Source organism: Carettochelys insculpta, chromosome 6, assembly GCF_033958435.1.
Source record: "Carettochelys insculpta isolate YL-2023 chromosome 6, ASM3395843v1, whole genome shotgun sequence".
NCBI lineage: Eukaryota > Metazoa > Chordata > Testudines > Carettochelyidae > Carettochelys > Carettochelys insculpta.
This window is the reverse complement of record NC_134142.1, coordinates 97,171,629-97,197,805: the sequence shown is the minus strand read 5'-3', so window position 1 is coordinate 97,197,805 and position 26,177 is coordinate 97,171,629. Positions and strand designations below refer to the sequence as shown.

At 41.5% G+C, this 26,177-nt stretch overlaps 1 protein-coding gene across 2 annotated transcripts in view; it reads right to left on the bottom strand.

The window, feature by feature from the left end:
- BDNF (brain derived neurotrophic factor) overlaps nucleotides 1–9,515 on the bottom strand; it is a 29,976-nt gene extending 20,461 nt beyond the window's left edge. Inside the window, exon 1 of one of the 2 annotated variants that reach the window (XM_074998994.1) lies at nucleotides 9,445–9,515. The gene's annotated coding sequence lies outside the window, so the exon portion shown is untranslated. Of the gene's footprint in view, nucleotides 1–8,442; nucleotides 8,551–9,444 lie in introns of those variants that run through there. The other variant, XM_074998993.1, reaches the window with a different exon arrangement.
- Between the last annotated feature and the right edge of the window lie 16,662 nt (nucleotides 9,516–26,177).

Genomic DNA, 26,177 nt, shown 5'->3' with positions numbered 1-26,177 from the left:
CTAACCATATTAATTAATTCTTTCTGATCCTAGGACCTTAAGCACTGAACTGCCTCACAGAATGTGTGTCCATTTTAGAGATGGACAAACTAAGCCCCTGTGAGATTAAGGACGTACCCAAAGTCAGTCATCGACAAAGCTTGTTAAAGAATCCAGAGATTAGGATATTTAGTGCCCAGTTCTAAACAATGCTGCATGCTTCAGGAACTCATATGTTCAAATAAAGCAGTGTTTTTATCATGTTGGATAAAGCAATGTTTTGATTTTTGTGATAAGCCATAGCAGGTATTGTGGTTGACAGGAGGTTGTAAATTTGATTCCACTGTTTTCTTTAGACACTTAATATAAGATCCCATGCACATTGGTAAGGTGAGAGGAAAATGATTCCAGTCCAAATGCTTGCTCATTCTATAAATAATCATGATGCAGAAGCATGTTTTGAGGTCTTTTAAATCCATATGTTTGTATAACAATATATTTGCTCAAGGGAACACCATACAATTTAGACTTTTTTTTTTTGCCAGCAGTCTACTCTTACACAGCACTGCATAAATATGTGGGCTGAAATGACTACTGTACTGCAGTAGGCCAACTTTGTTCTCAACATGTATGCATAACTTGAATTGCAATCAACGGGAAATGCCCTCATATCTGAGATCATAATTTGGTGAGTGTTCACTGTATCATACACCTATATAATGTAGCATAACATAGTATCAGACTTTTGCATTTGGGCTTCTGACTCAACTTAAAAGGATTCTCTTTATATCACAACTCCTTGAATACCAAAAGAAACTTAAGGACCATAAATTAATCCTCCACCATATTGGAGTGTGAAACTGTAATTGTAGGTTCCAAAGATTACTGAGAGAAAAAAAGGTGCTAAGTAAATATTATAGAGTAATGGCTGTGAATTTCAAAATTGTCTAAGAGTTATATTCTTAACTTTCTATTGTAATTCAGTGGGAGTTTGGGCCTCAATCTCTTTGGCTATTCTACACTATAGAGTTATATCGAGATAACAGCTGTTATTTCAAAATAACTTTGCTAGCATATACACTATGCACATTCTGTTTCAGGTGCATTATTTTGAAACTGGTAACCCTCATTGCATGAGGAATAATGCCTATTTTGAAATAGGTACTATTAAGATACAAAATAGAGCTATTTCAAAATAAGCCATAATGGTGCCCAATGGCACTATTTCAAAATATCACTGTGTATGTCTGGAAATGCTATTTCAAAATAGTAGGGTGCTATTTCTGAATACATTTTGCGTGTAACTGTTTTATTTCAAAATAAGATATTTCAAGTAGCAGTTTCCAAATATCTTATTTCAAAATACCTCTGTATTTTGTAGCCATAGCCTCAGACATCCACCTGAATATAATGGCTATTTATTGGCTATCTTAGGTCTACTTTTAGGTTTCTGCTCTCTTATGTGATATTAGGGAGAAATAATCAGAAAAGATTATGAGAGTTCTGGGAAGAAGGGACTGCAGAGAGACACTCTAGTATTCTGTAGGAGCAACTCCTGATGGCTGTCCCCCTCTCCCAAGGAAGGACATGCTCACAAATGGAAGGCAAGTACTGTAATTTTCAGCAGCCAGAAGGAAATAGGAGACATTTAAGAGGGCAAGTTGTGACACTCAGACTGAAGGAAGGCATTTTCTGAGCCAGTCACTCATAGAATGGAATAACCCACTCTTCATTAGCCAGTGAATGGAAGAAATAAATACACATCTGGTTATACCTTCCCCAATTCAACTTCCATACGGTAGTCAAAGATAGCGGCTGAAATTCCAAATGCATTCAAATCAATGGTGGAGATTTTCAGTTTGCTTCAATGCGGAGAGGATTTCACCCTTAGAAACACAGCTTCTTAAAATTCCCATTAAAACATCTTGCTTTCATATGCAATAACAGCATTTGAAACAGGCATTCGTGTAAACTACAATTAAATCCTTAAAAGGGATTATCATATTTGATACACACTTTGAACATGCATGCCCTAGTAATAATATAAAGCAGGCATCTGATTTACTAAAAGTGATCTTCTTTGTTTATTTACTCTGCACAAAGAGGACAGTGTGAAGATTAGCGTTATCTGCCTTATCAGAAAAGTCATAGACACAACTGTAGCGCATAAATATTTTGAAAACAAGGACAACGCGTTGCTAAACCTAGTTTCGGTCTATTCAGATCAGTTGAGATTAATAGTCTTATCACTAATTTCAGTCTTCAAGAGTTCCACCCACAAGAAGCTGTTGGCATACCTGGTAAATGTGTGGGATTTATCTCTAGGTGGCGGTAGTGGTTCAGATTTTGAGCTATTCAAATTTACAGAAATTTATGTAGAATTTAGCAATAACGTATTCCTCTTCGCCTCTAGAATTACCTTTTGCAATTATTCTACTCTGTAATTAAATCATCCTTATTTTCTGTAATTGTATAATACAATTGGAAATTAAGTAAGACGATTTCTACATTTTGCTGTCAGAGTGTATAGAAGAAGGCAAATTGATATAATTGCTCCCAAATTAAGGCACATTTACAGAATAAAAAGCCATTCAATGTCAAGCATCTTAGAGGATTTAGCAGAAATAAACCATACAAATTGTCTTGTTTTCAGTTCTGTACACAATGGCCAGGGTAAAACATGACAGTCTTAATTAACTAGTTGAAAAGAGAATTACTTCACAGAAAGATAGCAATTCTTAATTAAGTAAATCTACAACTGCTGCAGCATGATGACAGCTGTCATGGATGCATGAAAATTTACTAAGTAAAGTCTTCTTTTGCTTTTCCTAGTTCTCCAATGGAACTCATCTTTGGACAGCTGCAGCAATTAGAAATGCCTTGATTATGCTGTAATGGGATGTTTTGGGATGGGTAATATCAGGGTAACTAAGGGACTATAATCACATCTAGTGAGTATTGTCCGGGTAAACCCTTTGTTTGTATTGCAAAATATAAACCATCTATTTACCTTTCCTTTTCACTTCATATACTTGAGCTCACTGATCTCCAGTCTCAGGCTAACATACCCAAAATCTGAGATTATTGAAAATCAGACCTAATACTTCTTGTGATTGACATTAGAATGAATTTATTTTGCATGCCTCATTTGACAAAGTTGAGATAGCCTGACTAACAAATATGTGGTTAATGTAATCAGATCTCCAATATGATAGCAGATCTCACCTAGGCATGGTCACTCAGGTGAAGTCACTGTTGCTATTTTATACCAGCTGAGGATCTATCCCAGTACTGGGGAGAAAGTGAAAAATTAAGACCCTAAACTAGCAAACGCACTACTGCTTAAATTTCCTCATGTAAATATTCAGAGATGTTAGCAAGACCTCTCTGTTGAGTACAGTTACCCACATACATGTTTGAAGGATCAACACCTAAAGCTATCACAATACATGCCTAACATAAACTAATGCTCAGTGGTATTTCAACAGAACAATTGTCCTGTTAGCACACCTGTCTAGTCTAAAATTAAAGCATTTTCTTTTCTCTGATGCTATGTCTTCTAGTGGTATAAGGATTTAATGTGGCAGCATCATCTTCTACAAACGTTAGTCAGTATAAGAGCAAGTTGTTAAATGCACTGTGTAATTAATGTACATTATTACTGTGGCAGCTTCCAGGAGTCTAATCATGGGACAGGGAACCCTAGGGTGCTAGGGGCTGTACAGACACAGTACAAAAAGTCAGCCGTTCCCCTCAAGAGTTTAAAATCCTGGTATAAGACAACAGACAGCAGATGGAGATAGTCAGATAGGAGAGCAGAAGGCAACAATGAGACAAGGCAACAAGTGGTCAGCATGATAATACACAGTGGTCCCAGCTTACCAGCTGTCAGTCTCAGATCCAGCTGCACAACAATCACCTTGTTTAAAAGTATACCTGTACAGCTTGTCCACAGCAAAAAGATGCCTCAAAGGAGATTTTACTCACATTTTTTCCTTTTTTTTGAAGCAGAGTTGATAATTTATTCCACCACTTCTTGTTTCCGTAATACTTTAAAAAAAATTACAAAGCTGGTACTCAACTTTAAATGTTTTAAAAAACACCTATTTAAAATGCAGTTCACTGTTTGATATCAAATAGTGTGCCAGCATACAAACTGCTTTAAGAGATGATTGAGAGTCTTTCAATTAAGTAGCAATTTTGCAATTAGGAGGCACGGAGTGCTCATAACAGTCATTTGAAAACAAGTCAAGACAAGTTAGAAATTACCCTACTAAAAGGATGTATCTGCTTTCATCAGAGCCTCTACTACCCCACACAGTGCATAATATGAGATTTTCAGGGTAGGCAGACAGCACATGCTTAAAACTGCACTTGAGTCATTTATATAAATCTATAAGGTGGACACAACCTAAATTGGAGGGCCCTTTATTTTTTAAAGTAGTAGTACACTCAGTATAGCAGTGTGAAAGCTCACCCATCTCTAGTCTCAGGCTAACATATGCAAAGTTTGAGATTCTACTGCTCTTAACTTCTCCTTGAATTCTGTTTTTAATATGTGCATCCTTGAGGTCCTATTAACTGAGTCAGTGCTACTTCTACTTCTTCAGCTATTATGTTCCATTGTGTACAGTGAGAAATACAGTAGAGATAATAAGTAAAAACTGCAGACTGCTTTCAGCTCTGGATCTTCATTATGTGTGCAACTTTAAAAAAGATTTATTGGATGTTTATTTTCCTATGTGTGTCTTGACTGAACATTAGAAAGACGAATTTTAAAAATGTAACCCTGTACTGTGTTTTCTGCTGGGTACTTCAGGCTTCCTGTGGCAACATATAAATTAACGTGTTTTATGTTTGAAAGCATATTGATGAGAACCAGATTTTTCAGTTCAACCTCCTCATCCCCATACAACATACAATATACTTCTTGCCCTCCCCTTCACACCTCTACCCGGCTCCCTTATTTCAGCAGAATTATTCAGGTAAGAATCAAAATGTAGATGCGTCTTACCATCTGCATTAACCTGACTTTACAGCCTTATAATGATGGGATCCTCTCTGCAGTGATAGAAAGCAAAGGCAGCTCTGGGTATGCACAGACACCAAAATATTTATAAATGGGGTTTCCCAGCTGTGGTTCAGTGGAGGTGAACATTAAGTGGTAGTACTATAGCGGAAAATTGACTCAAGTTATGGAGCATAACAGAAAGGTCCTTCTTGGATGTGTTAACTAACAGAGACTACCAGTACTTTTCATATGACTTTATATTGGACGCCAAGTTGTGGCTTGGCCCAGAGGCCAGCATAAGGGACCGCATACTGTTGTGACACCCCAGGAATGGATCAGAAGAGAGTTTCAATCTGCCTTGCAAGTTCCCCCACCCTCTAAGGGAGAGGTAATATGTATCTGGTCTATCCGCACAACTAAAGCAAACATTTGTGCAGTGGAAAGAGATATAATGCCTCTGTGAAGACTGTCTTCTCCTCCACATATACTCATGGTTTGGATAGCTAGCACATGGATGCAGGGAGCCTTATACCTGTTTACATCACTGTACCACAACACAAACCAAGCCCCCATTGAACTCACAGTAATGCAAATGCTACAGGGCCAGTTTTGATACCTTTACTTACAATAAGCAGTAACTTACTCTGTAAATAGATCTATTGTTTCCAGTCAGTCCATTCAGGGACTGAGTTACTATTCATTGTGATTAAGGGATGAGAAATTGGCCCCAAATCAATATTATGACCTTTTAATATGAGGTGACAGATTATACACATACAAATAAAGGATCAAATTACAAACTTATTCGTGTGGGTGAACAACTATCCACACAAAAATCAGTGGGACTGGTTAGGTGACTAACTGTCCACATGTATAAGCAAGAGGATCACAGCCTGACCCTTACATTTGTGTACGTGCAGTATATGCAACACCATAGACTGTTTTCATACATATATATACACACACACACACATATATATGTGTATGTGTGTATGAAAAATCCATGGTGTTGCATATATCTATGTATATGTATATAACCATGAATTACAGATACATAAATACTTGCTGAAGAGAATATATCACCAGGATACATTCCCTGCATACATTAAAACTCAGTTACTAGAAGCATAAATAAGTAATGACTATTGATCTCACAATGGCAATAACATCAAAACAGCAACCTATAATAAAGTGAAAGTAAAAACGTACATTGTAAAGAACTTTAATATTCAAGTGAAGATAGTAAGAGCACTTCTGGAATTAAAAATTATGCCCATAATTATAAACACATTACTTTTTTAATCTTGTAAAATTATATTTAAAAATCAGTATCAAGGTATCCAAATCAATAATTCAACTTTTGGCCCTCCAACACCACTTACCACAGAATGCTAATTCCTTTTCAGAGGAAACAGAAATATTTTCAGTCTAGCCATGAACTTAAAAGATGGCACAAAACAACCATTATTCTACCATCTTCCCAATTCTTAAAAGAAAGAACACAAAGCTATTACCTAATTTACTTAAAGATATAAACTTTTAGCCCCTGAAGAGTTCTTTTCTTCATTGACCTCACCCAAAATATAATCAGTTTAATTATTTACTGAACAATTTCATATCCTTTCTTCAGTTTGACATAAAGTTGATGAAAAGGACAAAGACTTTATGATCTTGGAATTCCAATTATGGTAACCAGCATGTTTTAAATTCCAGTAAAGGTTACATTTCAACAAGTGTATCTTTCCATTCACTTGCAGTACCTCAGTGAATAGTACAGATACACTATTGTGGGCGGCAGTATAAGTCTCTTCTCCTTACACTCAAAGGTTCCGTTTACCATTTCAGGCAATATGTTACACATACACTTGTGTATACCCACTGCCAAAACTACATGCTTAGTTCCTTAGAGCTATAATAGCTTGAAGCCGTCCATATCATACCGAAAAAATAACTTTAAATCTGGAGAAACTCTAATGTTGCATAAAGCAAAACAATGAAAGCTCATACGTTACTTTTATGACTATATAAAAAAACCAGTCCTGAATGTGAGACTGTAAAGTATCAAATGTTACCAATAAAAAGGATATAAAATGTTGAACACAAATGCATTCACTGCCCTGTTTTAGAACTTTCCCTGCAGTATGCTGTCCTGTAAAGCTGCTTAGCAATACAGCTAGAGTGTGACCAGCCAACTATTCTGGCTGAAAGAGATGCGGGACTGGGAAGATTACTCTGCCACTTAGAAATCCACTATGCCTTCACTCCGGTGCAGAAAGTGTTCATCGGATAATGCAGACACCGACTGGGGGAAAGACCTCATAGCAAGTTCAGTTAAGACAACACATATAAGTTCACAGTGATGACAGATGTTTAACGCTCGGCCCCTCGCTACGGCCTGCCAGACGAGGCTATCCAACCCCCCTTCCTTGGGGGAGGTGTGTGTGTCTCCCTGGTACACAGGACGCTTCAGCAGAAGACAAGCGGCCTCAAATGGCTAGTAAGGGATCCATGGGAGACCTTCCAGCCGCTGTGGTGACAGCTCTTCCCTCTCCCCACGGGGGGAAGGCGTTGCGCCAGCACCAGCCAGCAGAGGGCCGCCTTGCCCATCAAAACTCTTTTCGCTCCCTCCCTGGCACTCCCTACGCCCGTGTGTGTGTGTGTTACAGAGAGAGAACGAACACGGCGGTGCGTTTGGTGCTAGAGCAGCTCTGGGGTGCGGGGAAGTCCCCGTCCCAGCTCCCTTGCGCAATCCCAGCTCCCTTGCTGCGCAACCGGCTGTGTGCAGCCCGCCGGCCAGGCTCGCCCGGAGCTGGACCGCCGGGGAAAGCCCTGGCTGCCAGACACGCTTATCGGGTCCGCCTTTCCGCCTGGCAAGTCCCCGGCCCGCCCAGCTCCGAGCCGCCGCCGCCGGGCTGCCCGGACGGGCTTCCATCGCTAGCCCCGGGGGCTGGGCAGGGGAGAGGCTGGGAGCCCCCCGCACCCCAGCCCGGCCCCTTCGCTGCTACCTGCCCAGCGGGCAGCGGGCAGACAGGTGGCTGCGCCCCAGCCGAGCGCTCCTCGGGCCAGCTGAGCCTGCGAGGAACAAAGGCGGCGGCGGCGGCGGGGCTCCTGAGCGGGTAGCCCCAGGACTAAGCCTGGCTCCGCAGCCCGGCTCGGATCCCCTCCCGGCCGCACAGCCCGCTCCCCGCTCCTCTTCCCCGGCGATAGCGCCCCTCACCGAGCCCGCAGACCCCCCTCCTGCCCCTTCGCCCTGCACTCCGCTCTGCCCCGCTTCCCCCAGCTCAGGCTGCGGCTGCCGGCCCCCGGGGGCTGGCTGGGGAAGGGGAGGGGGAAGCCCGGCTAGAAGTTGCCCTGGCGGCCCCCCGCCCGCGCGCAGCCCGGACACTCAACTTTCCCGGCCGGCCGCGCGGGCGAAGGAGAGCGAGTCAGCCGGGGCCAAGAGCCCCTCGTACCTTGTTGTCCACACAAAGCCTGCTCGGGTCCCTCCGGAAAGTCACATCCTCTCCCAGCCGCCCAGTCCCACCAGCCGCCTCCTGCAGCCCCAGCAACACAGGAGGCAGCTCAAGTGTCTCATCAAAGCTTTATGAAGGGTGGGAGGGCAGCAGAGTTGTTGTGAGGCTCCGATCGTCCCCCCCTCCCCCCCGGCTGGTGCAAGAGCCTCTCACACAAGCCTCTGCCTCGGCTTCTTCGCACTCAGGAATTATTTAGATCTCCGTTTGGGCTTCTATTGGTCAAACGGTCTCCAGCAAGCAGCTCCAGCGAGCCCGAGCCACCAGCACCGGGTTGCTCGGCTTAAAGGAACCGCGCGCCTTTTCCCCTCCCTCCCCGCCTGGTGGGAAGAGCCCCCCGCCGGCCCTCCGCTCCCGACCAGCCGCTTCCCCTCAACTTCGCGCCCCGCAGGAGTCTGATCCACATCCCCCGCCCCTTTCTTCCGTGCCCGCGAGCAACACGCTCCCCGGTCAGTGCCTGCGCGGAGGTAGGGAAACCCCAGCGCCTCCCTCCCCCAAATTAGTCTGAGCCACGCACTTCGGGTTCCCCAGCTGCTCGCGCAGCTCTGCCCCGTGTGTGACTCCTGTGGCCCCGCTCCCCCAGGCCACATGGGGGTTCGCTTTACTGAGGAAGCCTGAGAAATGGAGTAAGGGCAGCGAAGAACCAAATCAAAAGGCACCCGGAGCCCGAGTCCGCCCCTTGATCCCTTAAAAGCGGGAGACTATTGGTTTACTTGGGAGTGTATTAAACAAACCAGATCCGCTTAAATATAGCTCCCTGACTGACCCCTTCATAGCTGGCTATTAAGAATGCAATCAAGATAATAACAAGCATTGTTTATTAATGAACGCGCCAGATAACGTTACGCTAGTCACTTTCTGGAGACACGCAGGGGCACATTCTCCCAATCTAGACAGCAAAGACTTTCTCTGAGACATAACAACAGGCGGAAATCCAAAACCCACCTCTTTTTTTTTTCTTTCCAGGTGGCTACTTGGACAAGTCAGTGTCAACAGCTCTGCACGTGGGACCTCGGACGAAACTCCCCAGCTGGTTCTGTTTCGGGGCGAGGGGGAGGTTGTTTTACCTCCCCCTTCACACGTCTGCCTTGCTGAGTTCCCCTTCTGTTTATGCAGCAAAGAGATTGGATTATTGAGAGTGGCAATTGCATGGTGGAGGGAATAATGGCATCCCCTGACTCAGTTGCTCCATCTGAGATTGGGAAAGACAGAAAGATTTCCTGCAGGCTCGCTAGGGTTAGCTGAAGCTTCAGCAGACCTCGAGCGCTCTGAATGGGAGTGTGGGTGGGGAGCCACACCAGCGCTTGCTTTCCGCTCTTGACGTGTATGTCATATGATACCTTGGCTGCCTCTAATAGATACACTGCTGCATGGATTACAAGAATCAAAATACCATGCATTGAGAATGATGCATCTTTTATTAACAAGGTTGCGTTTCAGTGCCTTACACATGTTTATGATGTTCTCACTTTAGTTGCTTCTATTTCCCCAAAACAAGCACAGTTTGATCGTGTTTAATTTCAAAAGGGGAGCATCTCTCCTATGAATCAGTTGGAGCAAATACATTTTTAAACGTTAAGGCCTGAACCCTGAGGTCAGGGCAGTCAATGATAAAAGTTCCTTGAACTCCCATAGGCTCAGTTCCCCAGCCAGAGCTTCAAGGCTTTACAGGAACAAATATGTGCAAGTCAGTGGGCCTTTACTATGAAATATCTGCATTTATAACATCAGAAAACTAGTGATTGTTCCAGCCTTTTTGAAATTTGAGGCTACCTAAGGCCTCCTAGGTAAACCCACTTTTATGTTAAGGCAAGCATCACAGCTTGCACATGGTTAACGTGGGATATTTCCTTACTATAGCTTTTACAACTGTTTTTAAAACCTTATTAAAGTACCATATTACACTTGAGGAGGGAGTTGTTAAATCTGGTTTGGCTAAAAGTGTTAGCTGTGGACTGGAAAGGGTTCCACATTCACTGTTTCAATGATTTCCAGATCAGACTAACTCAGCCTACATGGAAAAAAAAGATGCTTTTTCAAACTGCCAGCCCTGCAAACTTACCAGCCCTCTAAAAATTATGCTTTGGTCTTTCTATCCCAGGCATAATCCCATGTAATAACAATTCCACTGGCCAAATACTGTCCTCAGCTGCATCCCTAGAAATCCACATCCATTTCTGCCCTCCAGTATATCTCCACCACTCTTTTGCCCAGTCTCACGTCCTCACAGCTATACAACCATGTTTCTCTGAGGCTACATTTAAACTAGGCAAAGTAAGTCATCCACAGATACACAGTTCTAGCTACAGAAATTGCATGGCTAAAATTGACATATCTGCACTTGGCTAACTTGGCTGTCTATACTGGGGAAAATTGATGGGACACTTTCTCCCATCAACCTCCCTTACTCCTTGCATCTCTTGAGGAGTACAGGTTTCGACTGTGACCCTTGAGAGGTCAATTTTGCATGTCCATACTAGATGTGCAAAATTGAAGCCTGGAAGATCGACCCTGAGCTGGTCAATCTTTCGGGGTAGTGTAGACGTAGCCTCAGTGGTGTTGCACAGATGTGACTGAGGGCAGAATTTGCAGACAAGAGGCTCTCACATGTGACCTTGTGTTGGAACTTGTTTAAATTAGTCAGCAGTTAATACATCTATTTTAATTTTGATCACACTTTTCATGGCATCACTCAAATTTACAACTATAACTGCACTAGTATGAGAGTTTTGTCTTGTGCAATTAGGGACACCCATACTTAGGGGATTGGTTTTTGTTTTGTTTTTTTTAATGGTATGAACAGAACAACATTCTTTTATATTGCACATTCAGAACAACAAATCTAAATAATCCACCATGCAAATGTTATGGAAGCCAGCTATTAAAAGGTTATATATTAGCTATAATTTAATCAATCTATTTTATTTCTGCAGAGAGAGGTGCACATGAACAGTATCAAGAATCCTGGCTGAGGGACAAGGAAGCACCTATTAACTGGCTTTTGGTAGCAGTGCTGGTAGCAGTAATACTGTAAGACATGCGAAAATGGTGACTGCACTTCATTAAAGGGGAGGGGGTTAAACTATGTTAAATTAAACAATTTTTGAAAGCAGTTCCAGAGCTCATGGGCACAGCAATTTTTCCATGTGGGGAAGCTGATTTGATAGGACACTATGGCTACGTCTACACGTGCACTCTACATCAAAATAGCTTATTTCGATGTAGCGACATCGAAATAGTCTATTTCGATGAATAACGTCTACACGTCCTCCAGGGCTGGCAACGTCGACGTTCAACTTCGATGTTGGGCAGCACCACATCGAAATAGGCGCTGCGAGGGAACGTCTACATGCCAAAGTAGCACACATCGAAATAAGGGTGCCAGGAACAGCTGCAGACAGGGTCACAGGGCAGACTCAACAGCAAGCCCCTCCCTTAAAGGGCCCCTCCCAGACACAGTTGCACTAAACAACACAAGATCCACAGAGCTGATAACTGGTTGCAGACCCTGTGCATGCTGCATGGATCCCCAGCTGCAGCAGCAGCAGCCAGAAGCCCTGGGCTAAGGGCTGCTGCACACGATGACCATAGAGCCCCGCAGGGGCTGGAGAGAGAGCGTCTCTCAACCCCTCAGCTGATGGCCGCCATGGCGGACCCTGCTATTTCGATGGTGCGGGACGCGGATCGTCTACACGTGCCCTACTTCGACGTTCAACTTCGAAGTGGGGCGCTATTCCCATCCCCTCATGGGGTTAGCGACTTCAACGTCTCGCCACCTAACATCGATTTCAACTTCGAAATAGTGCCCAACAAGTGTAGCCGTGACGGGCGCTATTTCGAAGTTGGCGCCGCTACTTCGAAGTAGCGTGCACGTGTAGACACAGCCTATAACTTCCCAACTGTGTTAAAATTTATTTTGGCTTTGTCTGTGGAGGTAGGACCAGTGTTTTTAACCTAGGTAATGAACCATGTTACAGCCCTTTACAAACTATGGGATCATTAATCATGCTACATTTACTCGCACTGTGTTCTGGTGGTGAAAAAGGGCCATAAAGCTGATTTGATGAGGGAGCTGAGGATTTCCCCAGCATGCAGCAATCTCCAGCTGGCTCTGCTGCCCCCACTTGCCTTCTGTGTTGGCAGAGGACGTACCTGAGTGATGAGGGCCTGGTAAGAGTACCGCTGCACTTTGACAGTTCCAGACTGGCATAACCAGCCCCTTGGGGATCCTTACCAGCCAGGCTTTGGAGGCTCTGCTTACTGGGGAAATTAAAACAGTGCTCCATCTCAGTTGCAGTATTACACTAACTCTACAGACTATGTTCCTGATTTTCTAGGCCTTGACATTGCCTTCAAATGGGCTTTGCACGAGTGAGCATGAAAAGATTGGGCCCATAGTTTATCAGATTTTTGAAACAACACTCAGAATATAAAGGCAACCCCATGGGCAAATCTACCCATCAGTCTTAGAAGTTCTGTCAGCTTTCTGAGATATATAGCTGACTGCCTACCAAATTCCTATTGCAAGGATTATGCCACCTGAGATTTCCCACTGACTCCAGGTGGACCCATAAAGAGCATGCTTATTGCATTTTCACCTCACTATCATCTGAAAAATGATGTCTCATAACCTAACAGTGTCAGGTGAACACTTTTTTCCCCTGTGGGATTTTACAGGCATCAGCATACAGAGGTACTTCAAACAAACACCAAAAAATGCAGGCGGTCTGGAAAGGAATAAAACGACAAGCAATTATTTCCATATCAGATAAACTTCACTTTCTATCAATGCAGCATCAATGTGTGTTTTCCAAGGCTCTAGGAATCATTATCATGGCACATCAAGAGATAAAATTTATTTTGAAACTGCCCCCTAAATAATTAAAATGGTTTTTCATGTACATGAAATAAACTTCTCTCTCTCTCTCTTTTTTCTCAACAAAGAGAAAGAGAGTACAAATAAAGGTTGTCAATCAATGCAATGTTGATTTATCCCTGCAGCAACAGGAGATGGCAAATATCAGCACCGTCTTCCTAACTTAAATTTAACTATATCATAGGCACTAATGATGCAGTAAATAGTACATATAAGAAGCAGAACCACGCATTTCCGGTTTCTATGTCTGCTGGGGTTATGAATTAAGCTGATTGATCTATCAGGACCAAACCATAAAAGGCTGTCATTGTATGATACACTAGTTTGCAGGGTGCTTAAACTTCACCTTCGTACTGCTAATGGAAGCAATAAAACTCCAGTATTTAAAAGAAATAATCTTTCTTTTTCCCCAAAAATTCTGTATTTAGTGAATACATAATGGGTTTTTGAGACTTTTTTTTTCAACAAAACTTCTCTTGTTATCTTCATACCATCTGTTTTATTAGCATAGCATTTTCCAAACCTGTTTTTCAAACAGAAAAAGGTCAAGAGCAACCATTTGGATTCCCGTCTCTCCCTGTTATCAGGAAATACAAACTAATAACTAATCCTGATTATACAAATGAGAATAATGTCCATGTACTCAAGTTTGACACTAGCGTATTTTTTCTATTAATAATTTTAATTGGCTGAGGTCAGAATTAATATCACTATAGTATTTTATGTTTAATTATGTTTATTCACGTCTCTTAGTTATATATCCTGGCTCCTTTTTTCAGATTAAAGGAATGGAAAATTGATCAGAATCAACTTGGCCAACTCAAGTGATGCTGGAAATCACAATGAGCTATAAATACAATTTGAGTTTGCAGACAAGCCACATTTGCAACAGAACTACTCAACTTTGACTCTTTCATATGCCTGTGTGGCAATCGTAGCACAGAAAAAAGCAAGTTTAGTGTCTTGATCCTGAAAGGCTGAGAGTGGAAAGGTTCTAAGCATCCTCACTTTGTTCTTTGCAAGTCCTCAGCACCTTGTAGGGTTGAGCTAAATTTGTCTCAGTTGTATGAATACCGAGTATGAATACCAAACTTTATGAATTACCATGGTGGGACAAAATCAGCTCCTTCAGTTTGGGGCCAGGGTGCAACCTGGAGCCAACTGACTTGCAGCTACTACTCTTTTATGGTCACAGCCTATCCGCAGTACATTAAAAGACCAGTGGATCCCTGTAGACTTGAATCATGCAGTCCTGTCTTGTGCGGGTTGGGGGGGGGAGGGGGGAGGGGATGACGCAACCAAAGGCAGCAGGCTGATGATGGGGCCCAGCCAGTGGGCAGCTGGTCATCATTTGGAGTGCAGGGCCCTGAAGGCATGGGGCCAAGGCAACTGTGTAGTCTCACCTTGCCCTGAGACCAAGCCTGACTAGGACTACTCGGTGGCTAATGCATGGAGACCTCTTGGGTGGTCATCTGTGAAGCTGGAATAAGTGGGTTTAGTTGTGTCGAGTGCTCATACCAAGCTGAATGTGCTTGACCTGCAAACTCTGAACTGTTCTAGTCACCCCCTTCCCTGCAAAAAATGCAACAGCAAAAACAATTACCTAGGAGCATATAAACCTTTCACCATAGCCCCTCTGATATTACGGTGTGCTTGTGATAAAACAATGAAATTCACCCTTTAATTGCGGGGGAGGAAGCCTGTTAAAAAAAGGAGACACCATCTGGCACTATAGAATCTTCGTACTCAAAGAATCCTACAAAGCAAGAGAATCAGTGGTCTTCCATTAGAGCAAAAATGGCAGTTAATGGGTCAAATGGCTATTTGCTAATTATGTCTGCTAGAAACACCAGCAATCTTCCCTTTTTTGTTTACAGGTGAATAGCACCTTCTATACAAGGAGCTCAATCTACTTTACACTAAATAATTCACAAACTTCTGTGAGGTTGATAAGTATTATTAACTTCTTTAATGTTTGCAGCTGAGGAAACTAACCTATAGCAAATGTATTAGAGTTGTGTGCATTTAAAAATATACAGCCAGAGCAAACTACTTATATATAATTTGCTCTGGCTGTATCTTCTCTCCCTTTTCTGTTTGCATTTTGTAAATGTTCATGTGATTGTATTTTATTGGCACAAATATTAATAGATTGTGAATTTTCAACTCACATATGCTGCTTTTTCACAGACACTGCATGATAAATTTGCACATGTGAGTATGTAGCCAAATATACTTGCACACGTTTCCAGTCAGGGAACAGAAAAAAAAATAGGGGACGTATTTGGCCAATCACAGCTAATCAACACAGATCAAATTTCAAACACTAGTGGGGAGCCAAGCTGCGCTCAGTATGATATACAGGGGTGGGAAAAGGTGGCAGCATGCCACCTTTGCATTTTTCTGTCCCTGGGGCTGCTGGGAGTTAGTTAGTTAGGTAAGGCAAGTTAGAGCAGACTTAGTGTCAGCCTGTAGGTATCCCTGGGATCCATTACAGAAGCCAGGGATTGTTGTGCTCTGTTCACATCTCCAGCACTCCGTATATGGCTGAGGGGCCAGAAGAAGGAGGCAGAGAGCTGGCTGTACTGACTCTATGCCAATTTGAGTTTCCCCATGGCAGAGGCATCAATATCTGCATGTTAAAAGTGTGGAGAGGGGCCAAAGTCTGCGTTAGGATTTGGTCCAGTTATGTATAATATGATTTCTTGGTCTTTTTTTTTTGGTATTCTAAAATAATTTAATTTACTGCTTAGGCAATTTCAAGAATGTATGTGGTAACTTCTAAGTAGGATATGAAATCACTTTACAATCGTCAGAAAATACTGGCAGGATCTCTAGTATAATAAATGTACTGCATTGACTCTTCTCTAGTGTACTGTGGAAGTTACAGTAGTTTTATAGTACATCTGCTCTGTACAAGACATGAGAGGACAACAATCAAAGACACCAGCATAGTGTAATGCAAGATAAAGAAGGCATAATTCAGGATGCAAGGACTCAGAGGCAGCAGAAGAGCAGGAACAAAGGCCACAACTGAATATAGCAGCACAGCACTTGAGTGACAATGGACAGACATAAAAAGGAGGATGGACATCGAGCAAGACCTATCCAGAAGGGAAAATTCAAAGTTGTATCTCTATCTTTCTTGCACACCCAATACACATAGAAACTGGGAAATAATTTAATTAGTGTCAGTGCATTACGCCCATGTGCCCTTACAGGCATTAAAAAGTTAGACCAATAGCAAAGTATCTGGGTTGTGCATCAGCGTATCTGGTGACTACTGTGCAGTACCTGGGCAATTCTAATGTTCACTGCATGACCCTGGTGATTAACAAAGAAAGGTCCTGAATTCATATCTCTTGGTGATGATGGGGAAGAAAGGATGAAATAACAAAAAGGAGGATCAAAGGCAGTTGCAGATACTGTAAAGAAAATCCATCTCCCAACAGAGGCTGTATGTGATTCCCCAGGGCTGGGGAAACATGAGCCATAGCCAGGTAGATTAGATAGACATGGAGAGATGTACGTCTGAGATGAATCCTGCTATTGGAGCTCTATGATTAAAGGAGATCAGAAAACTACTGCTGCACTTCAGGGTGAAAGGTGTTGGGGTTGAGTCATCTCCCCTTTCCTGTAAGCATCCAGAGTGTTTCAATTAGGTGTTATAATGACTTATTTTTAATTTTTAAAAGGCTCCGTTTCTATTAGTATGATAAAATTTAACCAATCATCTAGTCAGCCACTGCTGTGTCTATCTGTTGTACCAAAGACTTACCAGTTAATAATTGACTTATACCTTGGTTTTGATATCTCTTAAAGGTAACTCTGCAAATCATTGGATGAAACATATGTAACAGACGTTAGAAGATTCTTCTACATGTTAATGTTATTTGTATTTTTAAAACAAACATACACATCCTGAAGGTGTGGGAGTCCTATTGATATTATGAGGGGTCAGAGTTGGGGTTGCCTATCTAAAAAGTGTGTCAGAGAGCAAAATGTGCTCCTAGATTTTCCTTTTGTAGGGTGTCATGCTAGAAGATTCATAATGTTGCTGCACACTTTTAAACAGCTGCCACATTCTGGTCTCAGAAGTGAATTAAGGAAATTCCTGTACACGTAAATATTTGTAAAGCACCTTGAGAATCTTGAGACTGAAGAGTGTGTATAGCTGTCAGCTATTATAATTATCTCCAGTAATTCTTCTTTTTGCCACTTCCAGACTGCGGCATCCTATATTGTGCACAGCACTAAGTCTTGATCTGTCTAATTAATTCAGTGGGCTTCACATCACCCCTTTGAAGCATAAGTACATTTATGATTCACTTTCTGTTCAGTTTTAACTATTCAGTGGTTGTTTTGAGATGGATTCAGGGTTGGTTTTTTTTTAATAGCTCATCAAAGAGGTACTGCTGATCATGAAGAACATTGTCCATGTTCACATGTCAGAAAATGAGAAATCTGAAAAACTATGGAAGATAGTTTAGTTTCAGAGTATAAATGTCAGTGCATTGAGGACCAAAATACCATGGTAGTAACTAACTCCAGACTCACACCTTATTTTTCTCATTCCATACCAATGGCTTGTGGTGAGAGAGACCTTTTCTGAAATGAGTTGTGGACAGGACCAAGATTATCCTTAATACACTTTTGTTAGGTGGCTTTGATTTTGTCAGTTACTTCAGATTGTAAATCTACCATTTACTGAATAACCAGTGTCACTATGCATGGAGACTTCAATGCATTCTTTGGCTGAGCTCAACTGAGAGACAGATGTTAGTTCTCTCATCTTTTTAATGTTTAGTTCTTGGTAAAATGAGTTGAACTCTCAACTGTGGCTGAAGAATACCTGGTACAGCTGAGAGGATGCTTTGTGTGCACATGTAACTGTTTGTACTCCTGAACCTTGGAATCCGTAGTGTCAGATTATTCCATGGTGCATGTTACCACTGCCAAAAGGATGCCAATGTCTCTGCATGGGATTCTAGCAACCTTATGCTATTCCATAAGTGTTTTGCAGCAGCTGGTGTTAGCTGGGATGTTGGGAATAGCCTCGCTGTACCCTCTATCCTCCAGCTATATCTTTAGTGCTAGCCCCAGGGAAGGGGAGCTGGAGTGGGAGCCGTTCTGGCAAAACTATGCCCCATGAGGATGCTGGGGAGATTCTCTGGGTAAATTGGTTTATGGTCAGCTTTGCACCAGCAAAGCCATTTGTATAATCCATTATTTTGTTAACTGAAATTGTGAAGCTCTCATTATTTTTTTCCTCCCACTAGCTTGTATATTTCATTCTTCCAAACTTTCAAACTTTAGTGCATAAATTAATTGTATGGTCCACCAACTGACTCTCTGAGGCTGTGTCTACCTTACAAAAATAACTTCAAAGTTGCTTACTTTGAAGTACAACTTCGAAGTAAGCAACTTCATAGTAGAGTGTCTACATACACCCTGCTTGGAAGTTAAATTTCAAAGTAGGGCACTACTCCATTCCTGGAAATGGAGTAAGGACTTCGAAGTTGGGCTCCCTTCGAAATAAGGGAAAATGTGTGTAGACTCTGTCTGCTGGCTATTTCGATGTCGTGCCTAAATTCAAAGTTAACTTTGAAGTTAGCTCCCAGTGTAGACTCACCCTGACTCTCAGGATGCTGCATGACAAGTATACTCCCTGAGCTAGAACAGATTAATAGAAATTAGAAATGAAAAGATGCATTAGATGCAATCTCCCCGTCCACTACTGGCTAATGCAAGTTGTCAACCCCAATCTGCAGTTATCAGATATAAATATCTACACTATGACTTCTATTTAAAATCAAGGTATGTTTGTTATGAGGTAAATAACCTTCTGTGTGCTGTATTGAATTTCCTGGATTTAACCTGTTCAGTTCTGTGCACCAAAGCCTGCTCTGCCCTGCCCTGCTTGGGCATGCAAGGCCTACACTATGCATTTTTGCATGGCAGAGAGCTTCAGAGCAGAAACTGCACCATGGGAACACCTTCTGTGTCAGGGCTGAGCAAGGTGATGTGTATGTGTAAGCTTGTGGTCAGTCAATCGGGGCAAGGCCAATGTGCTCACATAGAATATGGAACCACTTGACCATAACTGCACACAGAAACAAGGCATTAAGGCACATATATTATGTTCCCCCTAAGCCCAACACTGCTTCTCTGCACATGCCCAAGCCCTTCTAAAACATGCAGTATTACCTTGGCCCTAGAATACATGAAGGACAGGAGGATTCTCTTTCTCGGCCCTGATGTCTGTTTCAGTGCAACTTCACTTGACCTCACCCCTTTAAGTCTGAGTTTGGGGTGTGATCCAAAGCCTACAGAAGAGATTAGAAGTCTAGAAATGAACCCATTGACTTGAGGGTGACATTGGATAAGGCATTTTGTTTGCTGGTTCAAGGGTTGGTACCCAGGAAGTGTAAATTTGTAAATAATATTTATACAGTTATTCCACAAACACTATTATTTTCCATTCCATTGTTACTCTGCTGTGATGCAAATTCTTTTGTGTGTCAGGTTTGGGTTTGTATTCTTTCCTCATGTTGTGTTTGTCATATTTGTTAGCTTCTGTTTTCTCTTTAGTTATAACCTATTTTTGCTATATGCAATACATTGACCTCATTGTGTCCTTAGCTACATGAGTGTAACCACCATTGAAGTCAACAGGAATGCAATGTGTATAAATTGGGTTTACACTGACCTGTTTTATTTTGAAAACTGATTTCTCCTGCAGAGATTGTAGACACTATATATATTTTTTCTGTTCATTGCTCTGCCATGCTGTATTTTATACATCTGAGCCTTTATCTTCCAGTCATATATATCTTTTTCCCCTTTGGTTTACTAATTTGGGTTACATCTCATAATATGAATAATATACTCTGATGCTGTACCTAGAGCACATTGATGAGGCCTAAAGAGCTCTTCTGCGATGGGAATTAAGATCAAAAAAGATACAGAATGTTAAATATTCAACACTTTTCCCTTAGATTTTAAATATAGAAAAACAGTTTTGATGCAAAACTCATTGCAACAGAATGTATTACTTAGACTCTCAGACTATGTCATCTTTAGATAGGAGTTCCTCTGAGGGAAATCTCTTCATATGTAAATTGTGGCATTTTGATTATTGCTTCTTGTTATTGATGTTTGATAGCTAGGTTAAATAAGTACCTTATCAGTAGCTGTGTCAATGTCAAATAAAGAAAATGAGGACTAATAGAATTTAAAGGTATATTTTCCAATCAGTTTCCTACCTAGAATAATAACATACTAAACCTGGAAGAGACCTCAAGAGGTCATCAAGTCCAGTCCACTGCCCTCACGGAGGACCAAGCACTATCTGTATCATTCCTGTTGGACATTTATCCAATTTGTTCTTAAATATCTCCAATGTTGGTGTTTCTACAACCACCCTAGGCAATTTATTCCAGTGCCCTATTAATGTTATACAATTAAAAATAAAAATGCACCATTTTTTCTTTCAGGAAGTTCAACTGTTAATGAAGATTACTTGAGAGATCTTCAACTACTCTTCTTACGTAAGGATCCCTAATTTTAATTCTATTTGCATGTTGTTAAAGAAGTGTTAATGATTGGATTAATTTAAAGTACAAGCATTGTGAAAAGGGTGTAATATAAATTTCAATATCAAGTAAGGCTGTAACAAATAAGACTTATTTATGAGAAAATATACTCATTTGTTAAAAGACAGACTTGGAGTAAGTAGCTGCAGCACTAGCCAAATTTGGCCCATGAATTTTTTGATATTTATTGATAGCCCACAAGCATCGTTGGCTCAGAAAAATGCAGGCAACTGCTCCTATCAAGTTATTTGCTATTAAATTGCACAGAAGATCCATATATTACCAGAGATCCAGATAGTTTAGGTACCAGAAAACACTGACTGTTTAACTGTGGAGATTTGTTACCCTTATATTGGACTCGGTTCTGCAGCTTTTCCCTCATGTTAATATCAGTGGGACTCCTCATATGCTGACTGCAAGATGAAGCCCACTATGGGTAAGGTCTTATTGTAAATACTGTTAGTTTGCTGGTCACATCCGTATATTCTTACCCATAAAAGCCCTCGTTAAGTGCCCCTCCTTTCCCTCTGCCTCCATCTTGCAATGGTACCTGTACTAAATAACTTGCAAAGCTCAGAGCTTGTTTGTAGTAGTACTGGTTGTGGAAGTAGAGAGGCTATTGGGAATGCTGATGAGTACCTGGAGCTCTTTTCACTATGTGCAGGAGATCAGTCTGAAATGATGTCCCTACTTTTAGCCTCTGTACCTGTGTTATACTCGGGTTGCACCACACTCTCATGCAGTCTCTGCCATGCCAAGTTGCAGATGGCACTTATGGAAATTAATGGCGTTAAACACGTTCAGTGATGTTTGTGGCCAAGGTAAGCCTATTCCATTTTATAACCTGTACCTTCTTATTGCATTATATATATTCTGAAAAGCTGGGTGTGGTTGTTTGCATGGTGCTTCTGCCCCAGAGCTGGATTGTGTCACACCTACGCTGCCGACTGCGCTCTGGGAGTATAAACAAGGAGTATTGGGATGTGTGTAGGGTGTATTTTTTTGTTGTGCCTCCTTTTTTTTTTTTTGTTCATTTTTTGTACTTGCTTAGGCAGCCATTTTCTTAAGTTTAAGAATGGCCTGGTGTGCATTCCAGACTTTAAGAGAATATTATTAGACATTCTGCACACTCTGTTGCTTCTGTAGGCTGAATCCATTGCACACAGCAGGGGCTCCTTTCATTCGTTCATCACAATCCACAAGACCCCTGTGCATCACCTTCACATTCCCCTCTTTCAGGGACTCTGCAGTTTCCTACTTCCTTTTTTCCTTAGGCTAGGACTCTATGGCGACATCTATATTACAATAACCTGTTGCCAGAAGTTACTGTCAAAAGAGATCTTCCAACAAAACCTCTGTCAGATCATGTCCACACACAAAAGCAGATTCAATGAGCAAACTGGTCTGTCGACAGCCAGCCAGACTGCCCAGCCACTCTTTTGATGGACGGGCCAACTGGAAGCTCAGCAAACAGGGCTGCCCAGGGAACCAGGAGCCCTGTCTGTCAACAAAACAGACCCCAGAGTGTCTACATGGTTTTTTTGTTGACAGGAAACTGTCAATGAAGGCGTAGTCTTGAACACAGAGCAGCACAATTCTGCCAGTGGATATGCCAGGTTTGGTCGACAGTTTGTTAACAAAGCACATTTTGCATGTTGATGCTCTGTGGGTTTTTCTGACAAAACCCCAGTTTTTTGGAAAACCCCCTCATATAGATGTAGTCTATATGTACCCCATTCCAGTGTCTTCCCTGCCAGTGTCTGAGCTTCTCCTCCCTTTCTCCTTTCATACCCATGTTAGAAACTCTGTGGGTCACCCTCTTCCATATCATTGTCCCGCTTTTCTTCTTCACGTGCCGAGGGGTGAGAGGTGGGGCTGTATTTCCCCTCATTTTTCTCTTCCCCATCACTGTTGAGGCTCTTTGTGCCTCTTCATTCCCACATCTGTGACTTGCCAGAGGTTCTGTTTGTTCCTCTCACCACATATCAGTGCTCCTCATTCCCCCAATAGTAGTACCCCATTCCCTCCTGTTCCTTTTTCCTTTTCATCTGAGTAATAAGTAATTTCTTTAAATTCTTCTGGAAACAATGGGCAGAGGGATTAATAAAGGCCATTACATGTAGCATTCAAATGTTAATATGTTATCATCAAATTGACTGTAGTACCTTGCTTTGCTCAGTCAGTTGCTGGACATTGTTACCATTTTGGCTTGCAAATGCAACCTGGGAAGCCTAATTTGAAGGATCAGAAGACATAAGCAAATTTAGCTCAAAAAGTTTCAGCTCTGTGGCTGACACATCCCCAGTACAGGAGTACGTACTGAACTCTAGCTGACTTCTAGTTTTTGAGAGGGAATAGGCATAGCACACAATCACCATGTGAAGAATACTGGCAGAAGAAAGCTAAGAAGTTTTTCTGTTAATCAGTGTGCCAGGCAGCTGTCAAACAGAAACAGCATCTGGCAAAATATCTACTTGTGGGCAGTGAAAAAAGTCATCACATTTCTCTGCCCTTGCCCTATTGCTCTCTGTCAGGCTGGCTTGCTCGTTTCATGTTGTCACTAAGTTGGTAAGGATTTAGAAGAACATAACTTTGGTAAGGTTCACATTCACCTCATTTAGCTTGCCCGATGCCTTGAATTCCATGCTTCACACTCAATACCCATTTCCTTCTCATCCTCTGTGATAAAGGTTTACAGAAAAATGTGTGCAAGATGCTGGCTGTGTCAGACAATTTTTTATCCAGAAATGCCTCAAAAATCTAGGCTTAGCCTTTTCTTTGTGTCTTTTGGGCTCCCTAAAATTTTAGAGCTTCTAGATAGATTTTTATGTGCCTGCAAGAAATCTTCAGTAGTAAGGTAGGTGATAAAGAGTAACACAGAATGGATATTTGGTGCCAAGAATAGTAGACTGGGGAAAGCCTCTGTACTTTTAAGACAATGCTAACCTAGGAGAGAGCTCTGCTACAATCAAGATAAGCAACGAGGAGTCTGAAAAAAGTCCATGAGTGTTAGATTGATGGTTGAGGCTAGGTAAGCATGAGGACTGAAGAAAGCAAAAACCAATGGTGGGTTGAAAGTCCTATTGGTACTGGATATCAGGCATAACTGGGGATTGGGAAGTACTATTGTGTATAAGGCAACTACTGAGGTAGGAGAAACAAACAGCTTTGATATGGAGTGGGAAGAGACAGACAGAAAGTTTCATGGTTGGCTTCATCATGCCATAGCCCAAATATACATTATATTGTGGCACAGACCCAAATGGAGGGGCACAAAATTATTATGAAGAAATTTAAAAATGCTGTGAGATGGATTCCTTGGTATGTATGACTTTCTGTAACCTTGGTTTCATTGTTTTAAATGCAATTAATTATCAACAAGAGAAATGAGAGGACGTCACATGTATAATTCAGATATCTCTGGACTATAATGAGGGACACCTTTTGAAATGAAGGCTATTTGAGAAAGTGGGCCAGCCTTCCATTCAGGCTGTGTCTACACTTGCATTCCTCTTTGAAAAGAGGAATGCAAATAAGGGAAATTGAAAATGAAAGTGAGGCACTGATTTACATATATCATGCTTCATTTGCATAATCTCTTTTTGGAAGAGATTCTTTCGGAAGAAAAAGCAGTGTAAACAGGACTCTTTCAAAAATAAACCCCATCTTCAAAAGAACCCTTCTTCCTATTTTGTTTCAGAATTGTTTCAGGAAGAAGGGTTCTTTCGAAGATGGGGTTTATTTTCAAAAGAGCCCCATCTACGCTGCTTTTTTTCTTTCAGAAGAATCTCTTCTGAAAAGAAAGTATGTAAATAAGTGCCTTATTTGCGTTTTTTATTTCCTTCATTTGCATTCCTCTTTCAAAAGAGGAATGCATGTGTAGACACAGCTCCACTGTAAAATACCAATGGTAGAATTTACCTCACATCACCTCGTTGATAGAGCTAGTCAGATTTTTCCAAAAAATAGGTAGGTTTTTAAATCACCATAAACTGGGCTTTTTAAATTAAAAAATTGACATTCATCATTAAACATTCTTTGTAATATTTTATTCTGAAAAACTGACAAAATTTGATTGTCAACATTATGATAACATTTTCTGTAATGTTCTCAATAAAATATAGAAAAATATTGAAAAAAATGTAAAGTATATTTGCTTTGAGCACTTTGAAACAAAAATACCTTTGAAATTTAAAATCAGCCATTTCCTGACCAGCTCTAGTCCTTAACTGCAAAGGCCAAATTTGCAAAGAAGTCTTTAAGTCTGAAATCTGTGGGCACAAATACAAGCGGGGTTGAAAACTGCAACTAATTATGCACAGAAATCAGGCGTAGTAAGAAGTGAGACTGAACTACAAGCCTTTGTATTAGAGACGTGGTAGGAGGCAGTAGCTGTTTACAAAAATCTGACTAGGAAGTGCTAGTCACAAAGCACTTACACAAACACATTCCCTTATTTAGTTGTAGCAAAACATTTCATTGTTAAGTATGGTATAAAAACATTTCCCAAGGATAGCAAGAACACACTGAGCTTTTTTATAAGATAAGGTTAGGTTAACAGCAAACAATAAACATGTTTTAATTAAACCAACATGAACAAGGTGATGTCAGAGAGTAGTACTAACTTGTTTGTATGAGGGTATAAAATGTGTCTCGCAGGAAGTATCTTTGGTTGGCTTAGTGGGCAGTGGAAAGACTTTTTTACTATCTGAGCTGCATCCACTATCACAGGCATACATGTTTACGTATCCTTGTAGAGTCTGATAGGTGCTATTACCATGCTTTACCAACAATAAACCTGTCCTGATGCCTTTGTTCCATAACTGATCTTGTGGTCATTGGGCCATTTGCCATGTTAGCGGTCTGTACAGAGCTAAGGTGGCACACATGGCACACAAACACACAACCAAACATCTGTCAATATCTTGCCATTCCAAGTTCATGCTTGTTCTGATGTCTAATAAGTTATTTGCACATACATTTGTGTTAATTGCACAAACCAATATAGGATCTAAACTGTAACTGAATTTTTGCATGCAGGCTCTGGCCTGCTTTTAAATAAATGCCTCTAAAAGTGAAATAGCTTAATTATCTGTAGGAAAAGTTGGGAAGACTTCCCAGGCAAAGGGAAATATTATGCTCTAGGGAGGTATGAGGTACATTTTGCACCAATAGCTAGCTGTTACATTGTGGGGATGTAGAAGCCG